The sequence below is a fragment of the Acromyrmex echinatior genome, chromosome 9 (assembly GCF_024713525.1).
Source record: "Acromyrmex echinatior isolate Ae372 chromosome 9, ASM2471352v2, whole genome shotgun sequence".
Lineage (NCBI taxonomy): Eukaryota > Metazoa > Arthropoda > Insecta > Hymenoptera > Formicidae > Acromyrmex > Acromyrmex echinatior.
The window spans coordinates 6,389,841-6,398,219 of record NC_141860.1 but is presented as its reverse complement, the minus strand read 5'-3'; positions in this window follow the sequence as shown (position 1 = coordinate 6,398,219).

Genomic DNA, 8,379 nt, shown 5'->3' with positions numbered 1-8,379 from the left:
AACCGTAGAAGGAGAGAGAGAGAGAGAGAGAGAGAAAAAGAAAGAGACCCACGAAAGAAGCGAAAAGGAAGAAAGAAGCGGTCGAGACGATCAAAATTGGTAGCGAATCTTCTGATAGGGGCACAAGGTGCACGTTTTAAGCCCCGTTTTATGCTGCAGGATCTCCGAGTTTGTTATACAGAACGAATAAATTACCAAGAACGGATCTCCATCCGTACAACAATGTTTAATTATAAAATACGATTCTCATGAATACGTTTTTTATTTTCATATTTTCTTTAAGTTTCGTATTTCCCTTTTCTGCGTCATTTGTAATTACATCATAATTACATCATATTTTACATTCGTTGTCGATGATAGTAATTATAAAGAAACGATGTATCAGTTTTCATTTCATCACGGCGAAGATATATACCAGCGCGGATTTCCTTCGCTGATCGTTCTCTTGTGGTTTAGGGCCCCACGTATGCTAAATCCGTTACTGATCAAAGGGATCTCGAGGGTCCCACCGTCGCTCTCGCTGCATCGTCGTCTCGTGCGGTCCGTATACACCTCACGGTGCACCGGTGCTTATCCTTTATACTTTATTTTGCCTCCGCGAAATACCGGCTGACAGTTACTCCCTCGAACGAAATAAAAGATATCTCCTCCCTTTCCTTCACTCCCTCCCTCCCTCTCTCTCTCTCCCTCTCTTTCTCTTGGTCTCGCGGAAGAGAATCGCGCGCGCGGCTCCGGGGAAGTTCCTGCCACTTGGCCTACTACTCCACTCCGCTCTCTTCGCTCGCGGACGAGCTACCGGGGCTTTTCTTTTTACGCGAGCCACTTCCTGCTCTCCGCGAACTTTGTTTTTCTTTCTTGTCCCTCCCTCGCCGCCCTCCCCCCCGTCCACGGTCCCCCTCGCGGTTCTTCCGTAGCTTCTTTCTTTCTTTTCCCCTTTTCTTGTTGCTCCACCCCGAGACCCAGTCACGGGGGATTATGCAACACATAACGGAGAAATCTAAACAAGCACGACGAAATTCGCCGGGATCGAAATACCAGGATTCTCTGTGGAGCGACGTCCCTTGCACGCATTGCTTTTGGATTGTTCGGCCGAAGAATGTTAATCTACGGTGAATCCTGATTTGCTGAATATCGATTATGTAATTTTTTTTCCTTGGGGCAGGAAAACGTGAGGACGTAAATATTTTTATGTATTTCCATGTGAATGTATAGATATATTACACATACACACAACAAATTAAAAGTCGCCGTTTTACCATTAATTTAACGATGAAATTATATTATTTCAATTTATGATTGTGTTTCAAGTCTGACGAATCGAAGCGGCGCGCAATTTATAGTACTGAAAATTACATTTGCATTTTCACATGAATATTACTAAACACCGAGACCCGTTTTGACCGAAAATAGATTTCTTCTCTTTTATTTATATTTAAAAACTTTTCTCACAATATATCCTGATACTGAAAGGTCGTCATTATTTTATCATATATTTAATTATGTTTTAAATACAATATTGATTTGATATTTTTCTCAAAAAAAAAAAAAAAAAAATTGAACAATTTTCTCTTTCTCGGTCAATAAGTATATGTATAGTCAATTTTGAGGGAACAAAATTTATCAAAATGGAAACTGTGCTTTCGAAGACTAGCAATAAACACTTGTTGGGAAGTTTAAGAATGAAGAATCGGAGCCACGTACGCTACCGTGACGTTGCCAATGACGATTGCCAATAATTTCGCGATTGCTGGGGCGATCCGTGTCACGTAACCTGCGTCTTGTAGGTCTCGGCGGGATGGTGTATGCGTGAGGCGGCGATTACTACCGTCTGGCTGTTATTACGAGTCGGCGGGACGAGCCGGGCAACGCCGAAGGACTGCTATGCAAAGGACTCTCGCTGGCGGCGGCGTTTGCATACTAGTAGATTAGTTCGCTAGGTCGCTGTAGTTTCGTCGTCTCACCCAATTCCGGACGGGATGAATAAACCAACAGCAACAGGTTAATCGCTCGCTCGGCGAAACGCGCCGCAAACGTTAATCGTTTTATTACTCCCCGTTACGCGCGTTTTACCGTATCTCGAAGTTCGCGGCGCGGGACGACGCGAAAATTGACACCGCGACGCATCGCGCCCGGCGGCGCGCTATTATTTTAATCGAGCCGCCCGCCGTTCCTTTGTCATGCCCCCGCCGGGGCCGCTGTTGTTTGTCAGAGCGTAAACAATTGGCGCATTGTATCCGGGACGCCGCGTTATTCGCAACATTATTGCAAATTTAACGTGACGTTTATCGGTTTCGTTGTAATTCCATACGATCCCGCAATCGACATGTCTGACAACGCGTTGTCTCTTGGATTTAATAATTGTCGAAACGTTCCCGACACGCATCCATCCTTCGTGGAAAAAAGCTCGGTGACAGTTTGACGAATTGATCTGTGGATTCGTATCGCAGATTCCCGATCTCTGAAACCTTCACTCAAAGAACTGAACAGCGGGACGTAAACTAGAAACCACACACAAAGAGAATCGAATTTAAAATATTCAAATTAATTTTTTTCAATTCTTTCAAATTCCGCGGCTGTGCCGTTTTTTATCTCTCTCTCTCTCTCTCTCTCTCTCTTTCTCTCTTTTTATTTAATAATTCTTTTTTTTCCAGTTAATTTAGATTTACGTCTTTAGTTTTTATAAATAATGATCATAATTAATTACGAATAATTCTATTTTTATGATAGCAACTCTTCCTCGTAGAAATCCAGATTTAACTTGAATCGCGATTGGGTTGAATCGCCGCGGTTCTAATGTTCTTCAAGTTAAGATTTACACAGATTAGAGTTGCATTCAACCCTTCAGCTTCGCTAATTGCATTACATTGAATCATGATTATGTTTTCTACCTCGAGACGAGGGAGAAATACCCTCGATTTTTCCAATACCTCAGAAGTACTATAATTCAACGTTTTGAAATTTTATAAAAGATTGCTAGTATAAAAGAATTGGTGCAGCTGACGATACAAGTGGACCACCACTGCGCTTTGTTTTTACGAAGTACACCGGCGTCGCGCATTTGTGCATCGAAGCCCGTCCAACTGTTTACCTGTTTAAAAACGTATTCTTTTTTTTTACTATTTTTTTTTTTAATCGTAGTAGCTACCTGCTACGCCAATGAAACACTCGCCGACCTTCGAATCGGAGTCTGACCGTTTTTGTGTATCGTGCCAGTAGCCCGAGGAGGGGCTGCCTCCTCAAGGAGTGGAAATAAACCTGTGTGAGAGGAGGTGCAGGACCCCTAAGAAATGACTGGAGAGGGAGATAGGTAGCTGCAAGAGAGTAGCCAGAGAGAGAGAGAGAGAGAGAGAGAGAAAGAGAGAGAGAGAGATGTGATGGGGGAGGGGGAAGGGGGGAGAGGGGAGAATAACGCATACTACAGAGTGATTCATAAGTTTGCTTACATAGGCAATGTCTTTGGTTAGCTGAACTGTAAAAATGTTAAAGCGAACATGCAGGCCGGGATGTTATTTTTGTTAAAAGATAAATGTTTCTTTAAAACTCATCCTCGCGTCACGACGAAGGTATACGGATATTGGTATTCCGAGAGTACATCCACTACGATTGGTGCATATTCCGCACATTACATATGTATATATTCCTTTGTGATATTCTTCGATTTGTCATTGATTCGGTTACGATGACGACAGCGCCTTCGAGATTACGAAAATTAATTAATTCGATAAATACACGTATACGATAATCGAGCGTTAACGACACATGCATTATAAATGAAACGAAATGAATTATGATTGTGAGCAAAAATCAAAGCCTCGCCTTGTTCTACAAGGTACTTATCTCCTTTTTTTTCTTTCAAAGTTTCACACGCGACTATTGATTTGTTGAATTTCTTAGTGTAAGTTGGGCTCTTTATTCTATAAAATGTCCATCTCAATTTCGAGTTATTTTACCTTCGATGCAATATGAAACTCTATTCTTTGTTTATTTTATTTCTTTTTTAAACAGATTTATATAAACGCTTCTCTACCGATTCTCGTAATATATAAAAAAAACGCTCGTTTGGTATACGCAAAAGGTAGATACGACGTAGATAATTTTGTAACGATTACAGAGAGTATATGTGCGACAAAAAGAAATGTGATTGATCGATTAATACGTAGCGGTGTGCCATAAGATCTCACGAACGTAGTTCGATCCGCGCGACTCGCGGAATCGATACGTAAGAAATTCGGACGAGCGACAATTAAGAAGCAAAAAGTGAAATCTCACCACGTCCAATTCGCATAAGTGAAAACGAGCTGACGTGTCACGGCAATCAAATAAATATCTATATATACGTATATTCAGGAATTTAACGACGCCAAGCGCAAAATTAGGTGGAAAAGGTCGCGGTAAAATTTTCTTTACGTTCGAAATATCGCTACAATTATTACACACAGGTGTATATATATATATATATATATATATATATATATATAATAGATTATCGCACAGGTGCTCCGAACATTGCAGGCATCTTCCACGCTCTACCGAAGAATACGTAATTCAGTGTGACTTATAGAGAGAGAATATGAATAATAATAATATAATAATAATATTAATAATAATATTATAATAATAACAGTAATAATATTTACATTTTAATGACCGTTTTCAAGTCGTTCCGACGTATCGATAAGACAATGCAAAGAAGTGACAATCCCAAAAGATGGTTTTCGAACAAGCCGGAAACAATTTTATCGACAAGATAACAACGCGGCAACTTTTCTTCACTTTAAATCAATTGATTTAAATGTCTTTCTTCGCGTTTTTGTCAAGCGAAAAAAAAAACACATTAGAAATTATAACGTATAGGTACATCGTTACGTTCATCAGAAATTATTTTTAAGTTTCTAATCGACTTTACAATCTTCTTTTCGATCCTTCCGATTACAAGTGCAATTGTAGCATTTAAATTTTTGTAATTTGTGTAAAAAAATCATTACTTAATCTACTTGAAATGGCTCGCTATTTACTTTATTTACAGTGAGTGCATAATGACGAATGCGCGAAGAAAAGGAATGGATTCAAGCGAGCCGAGTGTAGATCTGATTCTCCAGTCTAATCTAATCGAATATTCAGGTGATTCTCTCGTTAAACGTGTTGTACTCTTACGTTGCCGCTTTGGTTCCTCTCTATGAACAACACCGCGATGTAGAAGCTTCAGCTCACTGTTTCCGAACTGATCTTAAATCGGTCTTTTAACGCGGATTGCTCGACTTTTTGACACGCCACAATGTTTTTCATCCTTTCTCGATAAGACGGTTTCCCTCGTGAGATTGCACGCGTTACACGACACGTGTCACTTAATCAAAATGTTATACGTATTATATTGTACTAGTAAGCAATTGCCGGACGGGAGCGGACGCGCTTGTACCACACATCGACTGATTAGAGTTTCGTTCGACTGTCCATGCGAGCGCAAGCGAGAACTCTTTCCCTGCAGCTTTACGTTGCGATCATTGCACTTATCGGATGCTGGATGATGTTTCCGTATCTCGTGACTGTGCGTTGGGAGACAGTGGTGTGTTAAAGTGCGCGAGAAACAAATGTTTATACAATATATAATAAATATATGCGCTACGAGAGAGAGAGAGAGAGAGAGAGAGAGAGAGAGAGAAAGAAAGAGAAAGAGAAGCGGTAAAGTATCGGGACGCACGTGCGATAGTCGGGAATATTTAATTACGTAACGTTATTATTACTATTTTCATATGCCGGATAAATCAAAACGGAGAGATTTCGCTCGTCCGGTGGTGTGTTATCCTGTGACTTTATTAATCAAAATTACATAATCAACATCGGCGGCGATGCATTGACGCACGTGTGTCGCAATACTACGTGTATCGCTCTCGTGCGCGTTTCTCAGTATACGGTAAATGATTAAACAAATGGGAATCACTAGTGTGTGTGTGTATATAGAGGACCACGGGTTCCTTAATTTTACAATTCTTGAGAGAGAGAGAGAGAGAGAGAGAAAGAGAGAAAACACATGAATGCTCGTCAAAGAATAATTAGTAATAATAAACGATAATTCACATTGCGTATCTCTCGTTGCGCGCCTAGTAGACTGCAAATAGTAGTCATTCGAAAGTCCGTACGTCGTGTTTTGGAGGCACGAGCAGGAAGTGTATAGTGTTTTATTACAAGAAGTCCATGCATCGACGGGATCTTCTGCGTCGCTTTCCGGACAATTACTTTTGTGATTTATTCATAATCGAAGGAGCATTTAAGATAGATGGATCCAGCATTCGAAGATTTAAAAGATTATAACAGTCCCGTAAAGGAAAACTGAATTGAAAGAAACTGATAGTGTCGGATGATAAGCGTAGCTCGTGAGCGTAGCTTACAAGCGATTGGAAAAATAATAATCTTTTTAATTCCTTCTGTGTAGAATGAAGCATAACGATATAATAAAGTGCCCAATGTGGAATGGAGAGGAATTTACTCTAATAAAACAATTAAATCGCTTAATTCCATCTGAAGGATTAAAACGAACGGAGAAAATTAAAAAATTTTTCAACTTATCTCTGACAACTATAGATTGAGTCAGTCTCTTTGAATTTCTTCTTCTTACGGGGAGAGCTTTAAAAATCAATGGTAAAACTGACAAAAATCGAATAGCTGGGAGAAGCCATCTTTCGCTCTTCGATAATTATATGAGTAATTGTCTTTTGTTTGACAGAAAAGCGATGCGAAGGTCGGTCGCGTTGTACTCAGATATACTCCGCATACCTTGTTATTCAGCAGCAGTTGAACAGATGAATATGATTTATTGCAGAGAGCCGTAATACCACAAGTGAAACCGTTCTAAGTATATTTGTTATACACACATATTGTTACCATTGCCACATGAAAGCAATTATTAACTCCATAGCCTGGGCCATTGTTAGACGAACGAGAACTCGGGACTGTTTCTTGAAGTAGGATTGCAACTGGCATTACTTTTTTAATATCACTGTAAAGTTCGCGTTTATAATTATTACACTTTTTTTATAAAATGTAATAACTATTGTTTAAGAGGACAATTAAATAAGATCGAAGGAGATCTGAAACAAACAGTTTTTTCTCGTGAATTTTAATAATTAGACTTTAGCGTTATTTTTTCAACGTAACATACCACGTTTTAAATTTCTTTATCGAGAAATAATTTCCAAGGGTGAGCTGATTTAAGAATAATTACGTTTCCCCATAATTTTATTCTTTATCTCTTGTTCCTTTTTTTTTTTTTAACAGCGCAATCCTACGTCGAGGAAGAAAAGAGTTACAAGAAAGTGAGACAAGTTATCGTAATAGTCGCCGATTACTCCGTAACAATGGCAATGCCCATACGTATGAAGTCTGTAATCGAAATGCTTTATATTTTTACACCGAACAAAGCAGTATATAACGTACAATAAAACAATAAAACATGTCCTTCCATACATGCAACCTCAAGATGACAAATGTTAAATTTTTATTTTTACAACAGCCCACTATCACTTCCGATATCTGAGCTATATTTGGGCGTATAATTATAGTTGAGACTATTAATTAGGATATTAAAGTCGGCTAGATTCATTTTAATCGACTCACAATTTTACGATTTCTACACGAATGATCGTCTACTGTAATATACGCATTATACGATACGTATATATATATTAGTGATATTATACCATGCGACGACTCGTTTTACGATCGTTAATAATCCGCAGAAAAGGAAGAATTTCGAAACTGTTAATTTCTTCTCCGAAATTATGAAAACGAGCTGGCCTGTCCAAACAAATACATATATATAGTTAGCGTTCCATTTCGTCCGTTGTCGCAGCGTCCGATTGTACATTGACGCAATTAACTCCGGCTATGCAGATTTATGCTGTTTCGAAGCGAAGAAATCAAAAGAAAGGGAGAAGATGCAGATAGTACCAAAAGCGAATTGCGAACGCCGACGCGTTTAACTTCACCGACCGACACATATATTGTACATATGTACTTATTAAAAATGATAGATATACGAACTCACACACAACACTCGACACACAAACATACACACACATTTACGCAAAAGTTTCCACCGTGCCGAATACTGTGTTAAATATTTTTCTCCGACATTATCTTCTATATCTACAATATGTCTCTGGTATTCACATAGTGACACATTCGTTCTTATTTTAAGATCGTCTTAAGTAATGTCTTAAGATGTTAATACGGCTCTGTGATTGGCTTATGACATCTTAAAATTGTACTTCAGATAGTTTTAAATATAACAATCGATTATCAGTACCGACCTATAATTCATATACAAGAAAAAAGAAGAACTACATCGACGTGATTCCGCGAATACTCGACAGCCTTCAATAT